The following is a 23029-nucleotide window of genomic DNA, read 5'->3' on the forward strand; positions in this document are numbered from 1 at the left end:
TTTGTACTGCATCTGCTACCATTTGTAGCAAAACCTAAAAAATAAATTAAAAACACAACCAACAAAAAAATTAATTTGTAGGAAAGTTACAACAAGCATCTTTAATAAATATTATACAGAATAAAGGATACACAATACGGTATAATATATGGCACACAAGCTATTAAATTCAACACATCACAAGATAAAACGCAAAAAAATGCACCTACCTTCATATGGCTTCTGCGTTGGCTACTGTTTGTAGCAAGACATTTAAAAAATTAAAACAACACCAATAAAAATCTTTATTTGCATGAAAGTTACAACAAGCAACGTTTGTCAATATTAAACAAAATAAAAAATACACAATACGTTTCAATATGTGGCAATTCAAATTCAAATCAAATTCAATACCTCAGTAAATAAATGCACCTACCTTCATATCGCTTCCACGTTGGCTACCGTTTGTAGCATAAAAAATAATAATAATAAAAAAGAAACCAAAAAAAAATGTTTCTTTGCATTAAATTTAGAGCAAGCCACTTTCATTCATTGAAATTAAAGAGAAAATTATTACGTGGCAATAAATTGTTTGAGTGTTTGATTTTGTTTATAGTTACTGTATTTAAAATGAGTCACTCAAACTATGACTTTTCAACACCGTATTTAGAGCCGGTGTACACAACATTTTAATCGCAATTAAATTTTAACGAATTATTGGTTTGTGAAATAAATAAATAAATACGACACAACAATAAAATGGACGTACCTGTGTTTCGCTTCCACGTTGGCTACCGTTTGTAGCATAAAAAATAATAATAATAATAAAAAAGAAACCAAAAAAAAATGTTTCTTTGCATTAAATTTAGAGCAAGCCACTTTCATTCATTGAAATTAAAGAGAAAATTATTACGTGGCAATAAATTGTTTGAGTGTTTGATTTTGTTTATAGTTACTGTATTTAAAATGAGTCACTCAAACTATGACTTTTCAACACCGTATTTAGAGCCGGTGTACACAACATTTTAATCGCAATTAAATTTTAACGAATTATTGGTTTGTGAAATAAATAAATAAATACGACACAACAATAAAATGGACGTACCTGTGTTTCGCTTCCACGTTGGCTACCGTTTGTAGCATAAAATAATAATAATAAAAATGAAACCAAAAAAAAAATGTTTCTTTGCATTAAATTTAGAGCAAGCCACTTTCATTCATTGAAATTAAAGAGAAAATTATTACGTGGCAATAAATTGTTTGAGTGTTTGATTTTATTTTAGTTACTGTATTTAAAATGAGTCACTCAAACCATGACTTTTCAACACCGTATTTAGAGCCGGTGTACACAACATTTTAATCGCAATTAAATTTTAACGAATTATTGGTTTGTGAAATAAATAAATAAATAAATACGACACAACAATAAAATGGACGTACCTGTGTTTCGCTTCCACGTTGGCTACCGTTTGTAGCATAAAATAATAATAATAAAAATGAAACTAAAAAAAAATGTTTCTTTGCATTAAATTTAGAGCAAGCCACTTTCATTCATTGAAATTAAAGAGAAAATTATTACGTGGCAATAAATTGTTTGAGTGTTTGATTTTATTTTAGTTACTGTATTTAAAATGAGTCACTCAAACCATGACTTTTCAACACCGTATTTAGAGCCGGTGTACACAACATTTTAATCGCAATTAAATTTTAACGAATTATTGGTTTGTGAAATAAATAAATAAATACGACACAACAATAAAATGGACGTACCTGTGTTTCGCTTCCACGTTGGCTACCGTTTGTAGCATAAAAAATAATAATAATAATAAAAAAGAAACCAAAAAAAAATGTTTCTTTGCATTAAATTTAGAGCAAGCCACTTTCATTCATTGAAATTAAAGAGAAAATTATTACGTGGCAATAAATTGTTTGAGTGTTTGATTTTATTTTAGTTACTGTATTTAAAATGAGTCACTCAAACCATGACTTTTCAACACCGTATTTAGAGCCGGTGTACACAACATTTTAATCGCAATTAAATTTTAACGAATTATTGGTTTGTGAAATAAATAAATAAATACGACACAACAATAAAATGGACGTACCTGTGTTTCGCTTCCACGTTGGCTACCGTTTGTAGCATAAAAAATAATAATAATAATAAAAAAGAAACCAAAAAAAAATGTTTCTTTGCATTAAATTTAGAGCAAGCCACTTTCATTCATTGAAATTAAAGAGAAAATTATTACGTGGCAATAAATTGTTTGAGTGTTTGATTTTGTTTATAGTTACTGTATTTAAAATGAGTCACTCAAACTATGACTTTTCAACACCGTATTTAGAGCCGGTGTACACAACATTTTAATCGCAATTAAATTTTAACGAATTATTGGTTTGTGAAATAAATAAATAAATACGACACAACAATAAAATGGACGTACCTGTGTTTCGCTTCCACGTTGGCTACCGTTTGTAGCATAAAAAATAATAATAATAAAAAAGAAACCAAAAAAAAAATGTTTCTTTGCATTAAATTTAGAGCAAGCCACTTTCATTCATTGAAATTAAAGAGAAAATTATTACGTGGCAATAAATTGTTTGAGTGTTTGATTTTGTTTATAGTTACTGTATTTAAAATGAGTCACTCAAACTATGACTTTTCAACACCGTATTTAGAGCCGGTGTACACAACATTTTAATCGCAATTAAATTTTAACGAATTATTGGTTTGTGAAATAAATAAATAAATACGACACAACAATAAAATGGACGTACCTGTGTTTCGCTTCCACGTTGGCTACCGTTTGTAGCATAAAAAATAATAATAATAATAAAAAAGAAACTAAAAAAAATGTTTCTTTGCATTAAATTTAGAGCAAGCCACTTTCATTCATTGAAATTAAAGAGAAAATTATTACGTGGCAATAAATTGTTTGAGTGTTTGATTTTGTTTATAGTTACTGTATTTAAAATGAGTCACTCAAACTATGACTTTTCAACACCGTATTTAGAGCCGGTGTACACAACATTTTAATCGCAATTAAATTTTAACGAATTATTGGTTTGTGAAATAAATAAATAAATACGACACAACAATAAAATGGACGTACCTGTGTTTCGCTTCCACGTTGGCTACCGTTTGTAGCATAAAAAATAATAATAATAATAAAAAAGAAACCAAAAAAAAATGTTTCTTTGCATTAAATTTAGAGCAAGCCACTTTCATTCATTGAAATTAAAGAGAAAATTATTACGTGGCAATAAATTGTTTGAGTGTTTGATTTTGTTTATAGTTACTGTATTTAAAATGAGTCACTCAAACTATGACTTTTCAACACCGTATTTAGAGCCGGTGTACACAACATTTTAATCGCAATTAAATTTTAACGAATTATTGGTTTGTGAAATAAATAAATAAATACGACACAACAATAAAATGGACGTACCTGTGTTTCGCTTCCACGTTGGCTACCGTTTGTAGCATAAAAAATAATAATAATAAAAAAGAAACTAAAAAAAAATGTTTCTTTGCATTAAATTTAGAGCAAGCCACTTTCATTCATTGAAATTAAAGAGAAAATTATTACGTGGCAATAAATTGTTTGAGTGTTTGATTTTGTTTATAGTTACTGTATTTAAAATGAGTCACTCAAACCATGACTTTTCAACACCGCATTTAAAGATTTTAATTGCAATTAAATTTTATGAAATTATTGGTTTGTGAAATAAATAAATACGACACAGCAATAAAATACACCTACCTTCATATCGCTTCCACGTTGGCTACCGTTTGTAGCATTAAAAAAAATTAAAAACAACACCAATGAAAAAATCTTTATTTGCATGAAAATTACAAGCGACATAATTTTACGGCTGTAAAAAACAATCAACAATGTTATATTTAAGGATTGCTCTAATTGGTCAAATTAGTCAATAACTAATTAAAAATTAAAAATTAGTCAATAACTAATTTGTCCAGCAAGAACCACGTGGAGGTTTAGAGCATTCTTGCCAGGAAAAAAGGATATAAGGATGAGGTAAACAATGATTATTTGAAAATGAAGGGAATAAAGGAATTATTGGTTTGTGAAATGAAAAAAATGTACACAAAAATCAAACCTTTTTCACTTGTCGTTAAATAAATGCTCTTACCTTTTGTACTGCATCTGCTACCATTTGTAGCAAAACCTAAAAAATAAATTAAAAACACAACCAACAAAAAAATTAATTTGTAGGAAAGTTACAACAAGCATCTTTAATAAATATTATACAGAATAAAGGATACACAATACGGTATAATATATGGCACACAAGCTATTAAATTCAACACATCACAAGATAAAACGCAAAAAAATGCACCTACCTTCATATGGCTTCTGCGTTGGCTACTGTTTGTAGCAAGACATTTAAAAAATTAAAACAACACCAATAAAAATCTTTATTTGCATGAAAGTTACAACAAGCAACGTTTGTCAATATTAAACAAAATAAAAAATACACAATACGTTTCAATATGTGGCAATTCAAATTCAAATCAAATTCAATACCTCAGTAAATAAATGCACCTACCTTCATATCGCTTCCACGTTGGCTACCGTTTGTAGCATAAAAAATAATAATAATAAAAAAGAAACCAAAAAAAAATGTTTCTTTGCATTAAATTTAGAGCAAGCCACTTTCATTCATTGAAATTAAAGAGAAAATTATTACGTGGCAATAAATTGTTTGAGTGTTTGATTTTATTTTAGTTACTGTATTTAAAATGAGTCACTCAAACCATGACTTTTCAACACCGTATTTAGAGCCGGTGTACACAACATTTTAATCGCAATTAAATTTTAACGAATTATTGGTTTGTGAAATAAATAAATAAATACGACACAACAATAAAATGGACGTACCTGTGTTTCGCTTCCACGTTGGCTACCGTTTGTAGCATAAAATAATAATAATAAAAATTAAACCAAAAAAAAAATGTTTCTTTGCATTAAATTTAGAGCAAGCCACTTTCATTCATTGAAATTAAAGAGAAAATTATTACGTGGCAATAAATTGTTTGAGTGTTTGATTTTATTTTAGTTACTGTATTTAAAATGAGTCACTCAAACCATGACTTTTCAACACCGTATTTAGAGCCGGTGTACACAACATTTTAATCGCAATTAAATTTTAACGAATTATTGGTTTGTGAAATAAATAAATAAATAAATAAATACGACACAACAATAAAATGGACGTACCTGTGTTTCGCTTCCACGTTGGCTACCGTTTGTAGCATAAAAAATAATAATAATAAAAAAGAAACCAAAAAAAAATGTTTCTTTGCATTAAATTTAGAGCAAGCCATTTTCATTCATTGAAATTAAAGAGAAAATTATTACGTGGCAATAAATTGTTTGAGTGTTTGATTTTATTTTAGTTACTGTATTTAAAATGAGTCACTCAAACCATGACTTTTCAACACCGTATTTAGAGCCGGTGTACACAACATTTTAATCGCAATTAAATTTTAACGAATTATTGGTTTGTGAAATAAATAAATAAATAAATAAATACGACACAACAATAAAATGGACGTACCTGTGTTTCGCTTCCACGTTGGCTACCGTTTGTAGCATAAAAAATAATAATAATAATAAAAAAGAAACCAAAAAAAAATGTTTCTTTGCATTAAATTTAGAGCAAGCCACTTTCATTCATTGAAATTAAAGAGAAAAATTATTACGTGGCAATAAATTGTTTGAGTGTTTGATTTTGTTTATAGTTACTGTATTTAAAATGAGTCACTCAAACTATGACTTTTCAACACCGTATTTAGAGCCGGTGTACACAACATTTTAATCGCAATTAAATTTTAACGAATTATTGGTTTGTGAAATAAATAAATAAATAAATAAATAAATACGACACAACAATAAAATGGACGTACCTGTGTTTCGCTTCCACGTTGGCTACCGTTTGTAGCATAAAAAATAATAATAATAATAAAAAAGAAACCAAAAAAAAATGTTTCTTTGCATTAAATTTAGAGCAAGCCACTTTCATTCATTGAAATTAAAGAGAAAAATTATTACGTGGCAATAAATTGTTTGAGTGTTTGATTTTGTTTATAGTTACTGTATTTAAAATGAGTCACTCAAACTATGACTTTTCAACACCGTATTTAGAGCCGGTGTACACAACATTTTAATCGCAATTAAATTTTAACGAATTATTGGTTTGTGAAATAAATAAATAAATACGACACAACAATAAAATGGACGTACCTGTGTTTCGCTTCCACGTTGGCTACCGTTTGTAGCATAAAAAATAATAATAATAATAAAAAAGAAACCAAAAAAAAATGTTTCTTTGCATTAAATTTAGAGCAAGCCACTTTCATTCATTGAAATTAAAGAGAAAAATTATTACGTGGCAATAAATTGTTTGAGTGTTTGATTTTGTTTATAGTTACTGTATTTAAAATGAGTCACTCAAACTATGACTTTTCAACACCGTATTTAGAGCCGGTGTACACAACATTTTAATCGCAATTAAATTTTAACGAATTATTGGTTTGTGAAATAAATAAATAAATACGACACAACAATAAAATGGACGTACCTGTGTTTCGCTTCCACGTTGGCTACCGTTTGTAGCATAAAATAATAATAATAAAAATGAAACTAAAAAAAAATGTTTCTTTGCATTAAATTTAGAGCAAGCCACTTTCATTCATTGAAATTAAAGAGAAAATTATTACGTGGCAATAAATTGTTTGAGTGTTTGATTTTATTTTAGTTACTGTATTTAAAATGAGTCACTCAAACCATGACTTTTCAACACCGTATTTAGAGCCGGTGTACACAACATTTTAATCGCAATTAAATTTTAACGAATTATTGGTTTGTGAAATAAATAAATAAATAAATAAATAAATACGACACAACAATAAAATGGACGTACCTGTGTTTCGCTTCCACGTTGGCTACCGTTTGTAGCATAAAAAATAATAATAATAATAAAAAAGAAACCAAAAAAAAATGTTTCTTTGCATTAAATTTAGAGCAAGCCACTTTCATTCATTGAAATTAAAGAGAAAATTATTACGTGGCAATAAATTGTTTGAGTGTTTGATTTTATTTTAGTTACTGTATTTAAAATGAGTCACTCAAACCATGACTTTTCAACACCGTATTTAGAGCCGGTGTACACAACATTTTAATCGCAATTAAATTTTAACGAATTATTGGTTTGTGAAATAAATAAATAAATACGACACAACAATAAAATGGACGTACCTGTGTTTCGCTTCCACGTTGGCTACCGTTTGTAGCATAAAAAATAATAATAATAAAAAAGAAACCAAAAAAAAATGTTTCTTTGCATTAAATTTAGAGCAAGCCATTTTCATTCATTGAAATTAAAGAGAAAATTATTACGTGGCAATAAATTGTTTGAGTGTTTGATTTTATTTTAGTTACTGTATTTAAAATGAGTCACTCAAACCATGACTTTTCAACACCGTATTTAGAGCCGGTGTACACAACATTTTAATCGCAATTAAATTTTAACGAATTATTGGTTTGTGAAATAAATAAATAAATAAATAAATACGACACAACAATAAAATGGACGTACCTGTGTTTCGCTTCCACGTTGGCTACCGTTTGTAGCATAAAAAATAATAATAATAATAAAAAAGAAACCAAAAAAAAATGTTTCTTTGCATTAAATTTAGAGCAAGCCACTTTCATTCATTGAAATTAAAGAGAAAAATTATTACGTGGCAATAAATTGTTTGAGTGTTTGATTTTGTTTATAGTTACTGTATTTAAAATGAGTCACTCAAACTATGACTTTTCAACACCGTATTTAGAGCCGGTGTACACAACATTTTAATCGCAATTAAATTTTAACGAATTATTGGTTTGTGAAATAAATAAATAAATACGACACAACAATAAAATGGACGTACCTGTGTTTCGCTTCCACGTTGGCTACCGTTTGTAGCATAAAAAATAATAATAATAATAAAAAAGAAACCAAAAAAAAATGTTTCTTTGCATTAAATTTAGAGCAAGCCACTTTCATTCATTGAAATTAAAGAGAAAAATTATTACGTGGCAATAAATTGTTTGAGTGTTTGATTTTGTTTATAGTTACTGTATTTAAAATGAGTCACTCAAACTATGACTTTTCAACACCGTATTTAGAGCCGGTGTACACAACATTTTAATCGCAATTAAATTTTAACGAATTATTGGTTTGTGAAATAAATAAATAAATACGACACAACAATAAAATGGACGTACCTGTGTTTCGCTTCCACGTTGGCTACCGTTTGTAGCATAAAATAATAATAATAAAAATTAAACCAAAAAAAAATGTTTCTTTGCATTAAATTTAGAGCAAGCCACTTTCATTCATTGAAATTAAAGAGAAAAATTATTACGTGGCAATAAATTGTTTGAGTGTTTGATTTTGTTTATAGTTACTGTATTTAAAATGAGTCACTCAAACTATGACTTTTCAACACCGTATTTAGAGCCGGTGTACACAACATTTTAATCGCAATTAAATTTTAACGAATTATTGGTTTGTGAAATAAATAAATAAATACGACACAACAATAAAATGGACGTACCTGTGTTTCGCTTCCACGTTGGCTACCGTTTGTAGCATAAAATAATAATAATAAAAATTAAACCAAAAAAAAATGTTTCTTTGCATTAAATTTAGAGCAAGCCACTTTCATTCATTGAAATTAAAGAGAAAATTATTACGTGGCAATAAATTGTTTGAGTGTTTGATTTTATTTTAGTTACTGTATTTAAAATGAGTCACTCAAACCATGACTTTTCAACACCGTATTTAGAGCCGGTGTACACAACATTTTAATCGCAATTAAATTTTAACGAATTATTGGTTTGTGAAATAAATAAATAAATAAATAAATACGACACAACAATAAAATGGACGTACCTGTGTTTCGCTTCCACGTTGGCTACCGTTTGTAGCATAAAAAATAATAATAATAATAAAAAAGAAACCAAAAAAAAATGTTTCTTTGCATTAAATTTAGAGCAAGCCACTTTCATTCATTGAAATTAAAGAGAAAAATTATTACGTGGCAATAAATTGTTTGAGTGTTTGATTTTGTTTATAGTTACTGTATTTAAAATGAGTCACTCAAACTATGACTTTTCAACACCGTATTTAGAGCCGGTGTACACAACATTTTAATCGCAATTAAATTTTAACGAATTATTGGTTTGTGAAATAAATAAATAAATAAATAAATAAATACGACACAACAATAAAATGGACGTACCTGTGTTTCGCTTCCACGTTGGCTACCGTTTGTAGCATAAAAAATAATAATAATAATAAAAAAGAAACCAAAAAAAAATGTTTCTTTGCATTAAATTTAGAGCAAGCCACTTTCATTCATTGAAATTAAAGAGAAAAATTATTACGTGGCAATAAATTGTTTGAGTGTTTGATTTTGTTTATAGTTACTGTATTTAAAATGAGTCACTCAAACTATGACTTTTCAACACCGTATTTAGAGCCGGTGTACACAACATTTTAATCGCAATTAAATTTTAACGAATTATTGGTTTGTGAAATAAATAAATAAATACGACACAACAATAAAATGGACGTACCTGTGTTTCGCTTCCACGTTGGCTACCGTTTGTAGCATAAAAAATAATAATAATAATAAAAAAGAAACCAAAAAAAAATGTTTCTTTGCATTAAATTTAGAGCAAGCCACTTTCATTCATTGAAATTAAAGAGAAAAATTATTACGTGGCAATAAATTGTTTGAGTGTTTGATTTTGTTTATAGTTACTGTATTTAAAATGAGTCACTCAAACTATGACTTTTCAACACCGTATTTAGAGCCGGTGTACACAACATTTTAATCGCAATTAAATTTTAACGAATTATTGGTTTGTGAAATAAATAAATAAATACGACACAACAATAAAATGGACGTACCTGTGTTTCGCTTCCACGTTGGCTACCGTTTGTAGCATAAAAAATAATAATAATAATAAAAAAGAAACCAAAAAAAAATGTTTCTTTGCATTAAATTTAGAGCAAGCCACTTTCATTCATTGAAATTAAAGAGAAAAATTATTACGTGGCAATAAATTGTTTGAGTGTTTGATTTTGTTTATAGTTACTGTATTTAAAATGAGTCACTCAAACCATGACTTTTCAACACCGCATTTAAAGATTTTAATTGCAATTAAATTTTATGAAATTATTGGTTTGTGAAATAAATAAATACGACACAGCAATAAAATACACCTACCTTCATATCGCTTCCACGTTGGCTACCGTTTGTAGCATTAAAAAAAATTAAAAACAACACCAATGAAAAAATCTTTATTTGCATGAAAATTACAAGCGACATAATTTTACGGCTGTAAAAAACAATCAACAATGTTATATTTAAGGATTGCTCTAATTGGTCAAATTAGTCAATAACTAATTAAAAATTAAAAATTAGTCAATAACTAATTTGTCCAGCAAGAACCACGTGGAGGTTTAGAGCATTCTTGCCAGGAAAAAAGGATATAAGGATGAGGTAAACAATGATTATTTGAAAATGAAGGGAATAAAGGAATTATTGGTTTGTGAAATGAAAAAAATGTACACAAAAATCAAACCTTTTTCACTTGTCGTTAAATAAATGCTCTTACCTTTTGTACTGCATCTGCTACCATTTGTAGCAAAACCTAAAAAATAAATTAAAAACACAACCAACAAAAAAATTAATTTGTAGGAAAGTTACAACAAGCATCTTTAATAAATATTATACAGAATAAAGGATACACAATACGGTATAATATATGGCACACAAGCTATTAAATTCAACACATCACAAGATAAAACGCAAAAAAATGCACCTACCTTCATATGGCTTCTGCGTTGGCTACTGTTTGTAGCAAGACATTTAAAAAATTAAAACAACACCAATAAAAATCTTTATTTGCATGAAAGTTACAACAAGCAACGTTTGTCAATATTAAACAAAATAAAAAATACACAATACGTTTCAATATGTGGCAATTCAAATTCAAATCAAATTCAATACCTCAGTAAATAAATGCACCTACCTTCATATCGCTTCCACGTTGGCTACCGTTTGTAGCATAAAAAATAATAATAATAAAAAAGAAACCAAAAAAAAATGTTTCTTTGCATTAAATTTAGAGCAAGCCACTTTCATTCATTGAAATTAAAGAGAAAATTATTACGTGGCAATAAATTGTTTGAGTGTTTGATTTTATTTTAGTTACTGTATTTAAAATGAGTCACTCAAACCATGACTTTTCAACACCGTATTTAGAGCCGGTGTACACAACATTTTAATCGCAATTAAATTTTAACGAATTATTGGTTTGTGAAATAAATAAATAAATACGACACAACAATAAAATGGACGTACCTGTGTTTCGCTTCCACGTTGGCTACCGTTTGTAGCATAAAAAATAATAATAATAAAAAAGAAACCAAAAAAAAATGTTTCTTTGCATTAAATTTAGAGCAAGCCATTTTCATTCATTGAAATTAAAGAGAAAATTATTACGTGGCAATAAATTGTTTGAGTGTTTGATTTTATTTTAGTTACTGTATTTAAAATGAGTCACTCAAACCATGACTTTTCAACACCGTATTTAGAGCCGGTGTACACAACATTTTAATCGCAATTAAATTTTAACGAATTATTGGTTTGTGAAATAAATAAATAAATAAATAAATACGACACAACAATAAAATGGACGTACCTGTGTTTCGCTTCCACGTTGGCTACCGTTTGTAGCATAAAAAATAATAATAATAATAAAAAAGAAACCAAAAAAAAATGTTTCTTTGCATTAAATTTAGAGCAAGCCACTTTCATTCATTGAAATTAAAGAGAAAAATTATTACGTGGCAATAAATTGTTTGAGTGTTTGATTTTGTTTATAGTTACTGTATTTAAAATGAGTCACTCAAACTATGACTTTTCAACACCGTATTTAGAGCCGGTGTACACAACATTTTAATCGCAATTAAATTTTAACGAATTATTGGTTTGTGAAATAAATAAATAAATAAATAAATAAATACGACACAACAATAAAATGGACGTACCTGTGTTTCGCTTCCACGTTGGCTACCGTTTGTAGCATAAAAAATAATAATAATAATAAAAAAGAAACCAAAAAAAAATGTTTCTTTGCATTAAATTTAGAGCAAGCCACTTTCATTCATTGAAATTAAAGAGAAAAATTATTACGTGGCAATAAATTGTTTGAGTGTTTGATTTTGTTTATAGTTACTGTATTTAAAATGAGTCACTCAAACTATGACTTTTCAACACCGTATTTAGAGCCGGTGTACACAACATTTTAATCGCAATTAAATTTTAACGAATTATTGGTTTGTGAAATAAATAAATAAATACGACACAACAATAAAATGGACGTACCTGTGTTTCGCTTCCACGTTGGCTACCGTTTGTAGCATAAAAAATAATAATAATAATAAAAAAGAAACCAAAAAAAAATGTTTCTTTGCATTAAATTTAGAGCAAGCCACTTTCATTCATTGAAATTAAAGAGAAAAATTATTACGTGGCAATAAATTGTTTGAGTGTTTGATTTTGTTTATAGTTACTGTATTTAAAATGAGTCACTCAAACTATGACTTTTCAACACCGTATTTAGAGCCGGTGTACACAACATTTTAATCGCAATTAAATTTTAACGAATTATTGGTTTGTGAAATAAATAAATAAATACGACACAACAATAAAATGGACGTACCTGTGTTTCGCTTCCACGTTGGCTACCGTTTGTAGCATAAAAAATAATAATAATAATAAAAAAGAAACCAAAAAAAAATGTTTCTTTGCATTAAATTTAGAGCAAGCCACTTTCATTCATTGAAATTAAAGAGAAAAATTATTACGTGGCAATAAATTGTTTGAGTGTTTGATTTTGTTTATAGTTACTGTATTTAAAATGAGTCACTCAAACCATGACTTTTCAACACCGCATTTAAAGATTTTAATTGCAATTAAATTTTATGAAATTATTGGTTTGTGAAATAAATAAATACGACACAGCAATAAAATACACCTACCTTCATATCGCTTCCACGTTGGCTACCGTTTGTAGCATTAAAAAAAATTAAAAACAACACCAATGAAAAAATCTTTATTTGCATGAAAATTACAAGCGACATAATTTTACGGCTGTAAAAAACAATCAACAATGTTATATTTAAGGATTGCTCTAATTGGTCAAATTAGTCAATAACTAATTAAAAATTAAAAATTAGTCAATAACTAATTTGTCCAGCAAGAACCACGTGGAGGTTTAGAGCATTCTTGCCAGGAAAAAAGGATATAAGGATGAGGTAAACAATGATTATTTGAAAATGAAGGGAATAAAGGAATTATTGGTTTGTGAAATGAAAAAAATGTACACAAAAATCAAACCTTTTTCACTTGTCGTTAAATAAATGCTCTTACCTTTTGTACTGCATCTGCTACCATTTGTAGCAAAACCTAAAAAATAAATTAAAAACACAACCAACAAAAAAATTAATTTGTAGGAAAGTTACAACAAGCATCTTTAATAAATATTATACAGAATAAAGGATACACAATACGGTATAATATATGGCACACAAGCTATTAAATTCAACACATCACAAGATAAAACGCAAAAAAATGCACCTACCTTCATATGGCTTCTGCGTTGGCTACTGTTTGTAGCAAGACATTTAAAAAATTAAAACAACACCAATAAAAATCTTTATTTGCATGAAAGTTACAACAAGCAACGTTTGTCAATATTAAACAAAATAAAAAATACACAATACGTTTCAATATGTGGCAATTCAAATTCAAATCAAATTCAATACCTCAGTAAATAAATGCACCTACCTTCATATCGCTTCCACGTTGGCTACCGTTTGTAGCATAAAAAATAATAATAATAAAAAAGAAACCAAAAAAAAATGTTTCTTTGCATTAAATTTAGAGCAAGCCACTTTCATTCATTGAAATTAAAGAGAAAATTATTACGTGGCAATAAATTGTTTGAGTGTTTGATTTTATTTTAGTTACTGTATTTAAAATGAGTCACTCAAACCATGACTTTTCAACACCGTATTTAGAGCCGGTGTACACAACATTTTAATCGCAATTAAATTTTAACGAATTATTGGTTTGTGAAATAAATAAATAAATACGACACAACAATAAAATGGACGTACCTGTGTTTCGCTTCCACGTTGGCTACCGTTTGTAGCATAAAATAATAATAATAAAAATTAAACCAAAAAAAAAATGTTTCTTTGCATTAAATTTAGAGCAAGCCACTTTCATTCATTGAAATTAAAGAGAAAATTATTACGTGGCAATAAATTGTTTGAGTGTTTGATTTTATTTTAGTTACTGTATTTAAAATGAGTCACTCAAACCATGACTTTTCAACACCGTATTTAGAGCCGGTGTACACAACATTTTAATCGCAATTAAATTTTAACGAATTATTGGTTTGTGAAATAAATAAATAAATACGACACAACAATAAAATGGACGTACCTGTGTTTCGCTTCCACGTTGGCTACCGTTTGTAGCATAAAATAATAATAATAAAAATTAAACCAAAAAAAAAATGTTTCTTTGCATTAAATTTAGAGCAAGCCACTTTCATTCATTGAAATTAAAGAGAAAATTATTACGTGGCAATAAATTGTTTGAGTGTTTGATTTTATTTTAGTTACTGTATTTAAAATGAGTCACTCAAACCATGACTTTTCAACACCGTATTTAGAGCCGGTGTACACAACATTTTAATCGCAATTAAATTTTAACGAATTATTGGTTTGTGAAATAAATAAATAAATAAATAAATGCGACACAACAATAAAATGGACGTACCTGTGTTTCGCTTCCACGTTGGCTACCGTTTGTAGCATAAAAAATAATAATAATAAAAAAGAAACCAAAAAAAAATGTTTCTTTGCATTAAATTTAGAGCAAGCCATTTTCATTCATTGAAATTAAAGAGAAAATTATTACGTGGCAATAAATTGTTTGAGTGTTTGATTTTATTTTAGTTACTGTATTTAAAATGAGTCACTCAAACCATGACTTTTCAACACCGTATTTAGAGCCGGTGTACACAACATTTTAATCGCAATTAAATTTTAACGAATTATTGGTTTGTGAAATAAATAAATAAATACGACACAACAATAAAATGGACGTACCTGTGTTTCGCTTCCACGTTGGCTACCGTTTGTAGCATAAAATAATAATAATAAAAATTAAACCAAAAAAAAAATGTTTCTTTGCATTAAATTTAGAGCAAGCCACTTTCATTCATTGAAATTAAAGAGAAAATTATTACGTGGCAATAAATTGTTTGAGTGTTTGATTTTATTTTAGTTACTGTATTTAAAATGAGTCACTCAAACCATGACTTTTCAACACCGTATTTAGAGCCGGTGTACACAACATTTTAATCGCAATTAAATTTTAACGAATTATTGGTTTGTGAAATAAATAAATAAATAAATAAATACGACACAACAATAAAATGGACGTACCTGTGTTTCGCTTCCACGTTGGCTACCGTTTGTAGCATAAAAAATAATAATAATAAAAAAGAAACCAAAAAAAAATGTTTCTTTGCATTAAATTTAGAGCAAGCCACTTTCATTCATTGAAATTAAAGAGAAAATTATTACGTGGCAATAAATTGTTTGAGTGTTTGATTTTATTTTAGTTACTGTATTTAAAATGAGTCACTCAAACCATGACTTTTCAACACCGTATTTAGAGCCGGTGTACACAACATTTCGCAATTAAATTTTAACGAATTATTGGTTTGTGAAATAAATAAATAAATACGACACAACAATAAAATGGACGTACCTGTGTTTCGCTTCCACGTTGGCTACCGTTTGTAGCATAAAATAATAATAATAAAAATTAAACCAAAAAAAAAATGTTTCTTTGCATTAAATTTAGAGCAAGCCACTTTCATTCATTGAAATTAAAGAGAAAATTATTACGTGGCAATAAATTGTTTGAGTGTTTGATTTTATTTTAGTTACTGTATTTAAAATGAGTCACTCAAACCATGACTTTTCAACACCGTATTTAGAGCCGGTGTACACAACATTTTAATCGCAATTAAATTTTAACGAATTATTGGTTTGTGAAATAAATAAATAAATACGACACAACAATAAAATGGACGTACCTGTGTTTCGCTTCCACGTTGGCTACCGTTTGTAGCATAAAATAATAATAATAAAAATTAAACCAAAAAAAAAATGTTTCTTTGCATTAAATTTAGAGCAAGCCACTTTCATTCATTGAAATTAAAGAGAAAATTATTACGTGGCAATAAATTGTTTGAGTGTTTGATTTTATTTTAGTTACTGTATTTAAAATGAGTCACTCAAACCATGACTTTTCAACACCGTATTTAGAGCCGGTGTACACAACATTTTAATCGCAATTAAATTTTAACGAATTATTGGTTTGTGAAATAAATAAATAAATAAATAAATACGACACAACAATAAAATGGACGTACCTGTGTTTCGCTTCCACGTTGGCTACCGTTTGTAGCATAAAAAATAATAATAATAAAAAAGAAACCAAAAAAAAATGTTTCTTTGCATTAAATTTAGAGCAAGCCATTTTCATTCATTGAAATTAAAGAGAAAATTATTACGTGGCAATAAATTGTTTGAGTGTTTGATTTTATTTTAGTTACTGTATTTAAAATGAGTCACTCAAACCATGACTTTTCAACACCGTATTTAGAGCCGGTGTACACAACATTTTAATCGCAATTAAATATTAACGAATTATTGGTTTGTGAAATAAATAAATAAATACGACACAACAATAAAATGGACGTACCTGTGTTTCGCTTCCACGTTGGCTACCGTTTGTAGCATAAAATAATAATAATAAAAATTAAACCAAAAAAAAAATGTTTCTTTGCATTAAATTTAGAGCAAGCCATTTTCATTCATTGAAATTAAAGAGAAAATTATTACGTGGCAATAAATTGTTTGAGTGTTTGATTTTATTTTAGTTACTGTATTTAAAATGAGTCACTCAAACCATGACTTTTCAACACCGTATTTAGAGCCGGTGTACACAACATTTTAATCGCAATTAAATTTTAACGAATTATTGGTTTGTGAAATAAATAAATAAATACGACACAACAATAAAATGGACGTACCTGTGTTTCGCTTCCACGTTGGCTACCGTTTGTAGCATAAAATAATAATAATAAAAATTAAACCAAAAAAAAAATGTTTCTTTGCATTAAATTTAGAGCAAGCCACTTTCATTCATTGAAATTAAAGAGAAAATTATTACGTGGCAATAAATTGTTTGAGTGTTTGATTTTATTTTAGTTACTGTATTTAAAATGAGTCACTCAAACCATGACTTTTCAACACCGTATTTAGAGCCGGTGTACACAACATTTTAATCGCAATTAAATTTTAACGAATTATTGGTTTGTGAAATAAATAAATAAATAAATAAATACGACACAACAATAAAATGGACGTACCTGTGTTTCGCTTCCACGTTGGCTACCGTTTGTAGCATAAAAAATAATAATAATAAAAAAGAAACCAAAAAAAAATGTTTCTTTGCATTAAATTTAGAGCAAGCCACTTTCATTCATTGAAATTAAAGAGAAAATTATTACGTGGCAATAAATTGTTTGAGTGTTTGATTTTATTTTAGTTACTGTATTTAAAATGAGTCACTCAAACCATGACTTTTCAACACCGTATTTAGAGCCGGTGTACACAACATTTCGCAATTAAATTTTAACGAATTATTGGTTTGTGAAATAAATAAATAAATACGACACAACAATAAAATGGACGTACCTGTGTTTCGCTTCCACGTTGGCTACCGTTTGTAGCATAAAATAATAATAATAAAAATTAAACCAAAAAAAAAATGTTTCTTTGCATTAAATTTAGAGCAAGCCACTTTCATTCATTGAAATTAAAGAGAAAATTATTACGTGGCAATAAATTGTTTGAGTGTTTGATTTTATTTTAGTTACTGTATTTAAAATGAGTCACTCAAACCATGACTTTTCAACACCGTATTTAGAGCCGGTGTACACAACATTTTAATCGCAATTAAATTTTAACGAATTATTGGTTTGTGAAATAAATAAATAAATACGACACAACAATAAAATGGACGTACCTGTGTTTCGCTTCCACGTTGGCTACCGTTTGTAGCATAAAATAATAATAATAAAAATTAAACCAAAAAAAAATGTTTCTTTGCATTAAATTTAGAGCAAGCCACTTTCATTCATTGAAATTAAAGAGAAAATTATTACGTGGCAATAAATTGTTTGAGTGTTTGATTTTATTTTAGTTACTGTATTTAAAATGAGTCACTCAAACCATGACTTTTCAACACCGTATTTAGAGCCGGTGTACACAACATTTTAATCGCAATTAAATTTTAACGAATTATTGGTTTGTGAAATAAATAAATAAATACGACACAACAATAAAATGGACGTACCTGTGTTTCGCTTCCACGTTGGCTACCGTTTGTAGCATAAAATAATAATAATAAAAATTAAACCAAAAAAAAAATGTTTCTTTGCATTAAATTTAGAGCAAGCCACTTTCATTCATTGAAATTAAAGAGAAAATTATTACGTGGCAATAAATTGTTTGAGTGTTTGATTTTATTTTAGTTACTGTATTTAAAATGAGTCACTCAAACCATGACTTTTCAACACCGTATTTAGAGCCGGTGTACACAACATTTTAATCGCAATTAAATTTTAACGAATTATTGGTTTGTGAAATAAATAAATAAATAAATAAATACGACACAACAATAAAATGGACGTACCTGTGTTTCGCTTCCACGTTGGCTACCGTTTGTAGCATAAAATAATAATAATAAAAATTAAACCAAAAAAAAATGTTTCTTTGCATTAAATTTAGAGCAAGCCACTTTCATTCATTGAAATTAAAGAGAAAATTATTACGTGGCAATAAATTGTTTGAGTGTTTGATTTTATTTTAGTTACTGTATTTAAAATGAGTCACTCAAACCATGACTTTTCAACACCGTATTTAGAGCCGGTGTACACAACATTTTAATCGCAATTAAATTTTAACGAATTATTGGTTTGTGAAATAAATAAATAAATAAATAAATAAATACGACACAACAATAAAATGGACGTACCTGTGTTTCGCTTCCACGTTGGCTACCGTTTGTAGCATAAAATAATAATAATAAAAATGAAACCAAAAAAAAAATGTTTCTTTGCATTAAATTTAGAGCAAGCCACTTTCATTCATTGAAATTAAAGAGAAAATTATTACGTGGCAATAAATTGTTTGAGTGTTTGATTTTGTTTATAGTTACTGTATTTAAAATGAGTCACTCAAACTATGACTTTTCAACACCGTATTTAGAGCCGGTGTACACAACATTTTAATCGCAATTAAATTTTAACGAATTATTGGTTTGTGAAATAAATAAATAAATAAATACGACACAACAATAAAATGGACGTACCTGTGTTTCGCTTCCACGTTGGCTACCGTTTGTAGCATAAAAAATAATAATAATAAAAAAGAAACCAAAAAAAAATGTTTCTTTGCATTAAATTTAGAGCAAGCCACTTTCATTCATTGAAATTAAAGAGAAAATTATTACGTGGCAATAAATTGTTTGAGTGTTTGATTTTGTTTATAGTTACTGTATTTAAAATGAGTCACTCAAACTATCACTTTTCAACACCGCATTTAAAGATTTTAATTGCAATTAAATTTTATGAAATTATTGGTTTGTGAAATAAATAAATACGACACAGCAATAAAATACACCTACCTTCATATCGCTTCCACGTTGACTACCGTTTGTAGCATTAAAAAAAATTAAAAACAACACCAATGAAAAAATCTTTATTTGCATGAAAATTACAAGCGACATAATTTTACGGCTGTAAAAAACAATCAACAATGTTATATTTAAGGATTGCTCTAATTGGTCAAATTAGTCAATAACTAATTAAAAATTAAAAATTAGTCAATAACTAATTTGTCCAGCAAGAACCACGTGGAGGTTTAGAGCATTCTTGCCAGGAAAAAAGGATATAAGGATGAGGTAAACAATGATTATTTGAAAATGAAGGGAATAAAGGAATTATTGGTTTGTGAAATGAAAAAAATGTACACAAAAATCAAACCTTTTTCACTTGTCGTTAAATAAATGCTCTTACCTTTTGTACTGCATCTGCTACCATTTGTAGCAAAACCTAAAAAATAAATTAAAAACACAACCAACAAAAAAATTAATTTGTAGGAAAGTTACAACAAGCATCTTTAATAAATATTATACAGAATAAAGGATACACAATACGGTATAATATATGGCACACAAGCTATTAAATTCAACACATCACAAGATAAAACGCAAAAAAATGCACCTACCTTCATATGGCTTCTGCGTTGGCTACTGTTTGTAGCAAGACATTTAAAAAATTAAAACAACACCAATAAAAATCTTTATTTGCATGAAAGTTACAACAAGCAACGTTTGTCAATATTAAACAAAATAAAAAATACACAATACGTTTCAATATGTGGCAATTCAAATTCAAATCAAATTCAATACCTCAGTAAATAAATGCACCTACCTTCATATCGCTTCCACGTTGGCTACCGTTTGTAGTATAAAAAATAATAATAATAAAAAAGAAACCAAAAAAAAATGTTTCTTTGCATTAAATTTAGAGCAAGCCACTTTCATTCATTGAAATTAAAGAGAAAATTATTACGTGGCAATAAATTGTTTGAGTGTTTGATTTTGTTTATAGTTACTGTATTTAAAATGAGTCACTCAAACTATGACTTTTCAACTCCGTATTTAGAGCCGGTGTACACAACATTTTAATCGCAATTGAATTTTAACGAATTATTGGTTTGTGAAATAAATAAATAAATACGACACAACAATAAAATGGACGTACCTGTGTTTCGCTTCCACGTTGGCTACCGTTTGTAGCATAAAAAAATAATAAAAATGAAACCAAAAATAAATGTTTATTTGCATTAAATTTTGAGCAAGCCACTTTCATTCATTGAAATTAAAGACAAAATTATTACGTGGCAATAAATTATTTGAGTGTTTTATTTTATTTGCAGTTACTGAATTTAAAATGTGTCACTCAAACTATGACTTTTCAACACCGCATTTAAAAAATTAAAACGCACTTCTGCTACCGTTTGTAGCAAGACAATGAAAATAAATTAACCGCAAATGAAAAAAAAAAATGCACTGACCTTTGTCTTCTGTTCCGATGCCATCTTCTTCTTAAACGGACCTACTGCAATAAAAGAAACAATGAAATTAGAACAATGTGCCCTTAAATTACTAATTGGAAATATCACAAATTTGATTTAATTTTCTAAAAATAAATCATTGCAAACTTACCCTTTAATCCGGATTGTTTCCTCCTTAAGTCCATTCCATTGGCACTAACACACCGCGATCACCAAATTTAAAATTTAAACCGAATAATTTAGATTTGTTTGAGCACACGTCCGTTCGCGGCAACGGCAAGTAACCAACTGAATAAATTAACCGAAACGGCACAATACACAATAATTTAAATAAACCGCCTCACCTCGCTTCGCCTCGCCTCCTGCTCCCGCTCCCGATCTGACCCGTGCCGCTGCTCGCTGTCGACTGAAGCGCTCTCGCCTACTGCGTCGCACACCTAACCTCGGGACACGTCACGGATGTGACGTCATTTGACGTGTAAAACAGTTCATCACCAGAAACATACAAACACATAATTTATCAAATTTAGAAACATTCATACACAGAATTATTCAAAATAGAACAGTATTAACCTAGAAAAATTAATTATGACAAATTTATTTGTCTATAAACGTCTAAAATTATAAAAGTTTCGCAAAAATGCTTTTATTTAAACAGAAACTGGCAATGTGAAATTTTCATGCGAAAATTAGTGGTACCGCATTGCGTATAGCCACAAATTGTTTGTTTGGTTTGTTTTGTTGAAAATTCGGTATGTTCGAAAAATAGGGTTATGTTGATACCTGGAAATGTCAAAATTTACGTTTTTATAAATTGTGTCTCTATTTCTGCCCTTTCAGGGCGTTATGATAGGATATTTAGGGCCGAAATCTCTACCTTTATTATGTACTATTGCCAGATAGAGACAAAAGTTTAGAAAGTAGGGTTAAGGTTATTATGCTCTCTTCTGAAGTGTTAAATTTTAACTTGAATGGATTTTGTGTGCTTTTCTGCACTTTTAGAGCGTTATTAATTATTATTGAATATGTTTAAGGGCAGATAAATCTACCTTGAGTCAACGACATAAACTTCAGTGAAATTTATTGAAAAATGAACTTATCGTGTCAAACTTTTCATGAAAAAGGGTGTTTAATCCTTTATAAAGGGCGTGTTAACGTGTGTTGTTAAGTTTACCACGTAATAAATCATAAGGTATAACTTTTCTATAAAAGCATTTTGCAAAATTCTTATTCATTATTTTCCTCATTTCCTTTGTGCAAACAAGCCGGTTATGTGAAATTTTGGTGCGAAAATTAGTGGTATCGCCACAAATTGTGTTAGTTTTAAGTCTCCATAAAATTCGGTTGTAAAAGTAGGGTTATGTTATCAGCTGAAACGTAAAAATTTTAACATTTATGGATTTTGTGTCCGTTTCTGCTCTTTTAGAGTGTTATTAACTATTATTGAATATGTTATGGGTAGATAAATCTACCTTTGAGTCAACGACATAAACTTTAGTGTGATTTATTGAAATGTATATAGGGCAAAAATGAACTTTTCGTGTTAAACATTTTGATGAAAAAGGGCGTTTAATCGTTTATAAAGGGCGTGTTTTAAGGTGTGTTAAGTTTACCACATAATAAAACATAAAGTACAACTTTTCTATAAAAGCATTTTGCAAAACTC

At 28.3% G+C, this 23029-nt stretch overlaps 1 protein-coding gene across 1 annotated transcript in view; it reads right to left on the bottom strand.

The window, feature by feature from the left end:
- LOC657024 (glutamate receptor ionotropic, kainate 2) overlaps positions 1-23029 on the bottom strand; it is a 318038-nt gene that overhangs the window by 171966 nt on the left and 123043 nt on the right. The window lies entirely within an intron of this gene.

Source organism: Tribolium castaneum, chromosome 5, assembly GCF_031307605.1.
Source record: "Tribolium castaneum strain GA2 chromosome 5, icTriCast1.1, whole genome shotgun sequence".
Lineage (NCBI taxonomy): Eukaryota > Metazoa > Arthropoda > Insecta > Coleoptera > Tenebrionidae > Tribolium > Tribolium castaneum.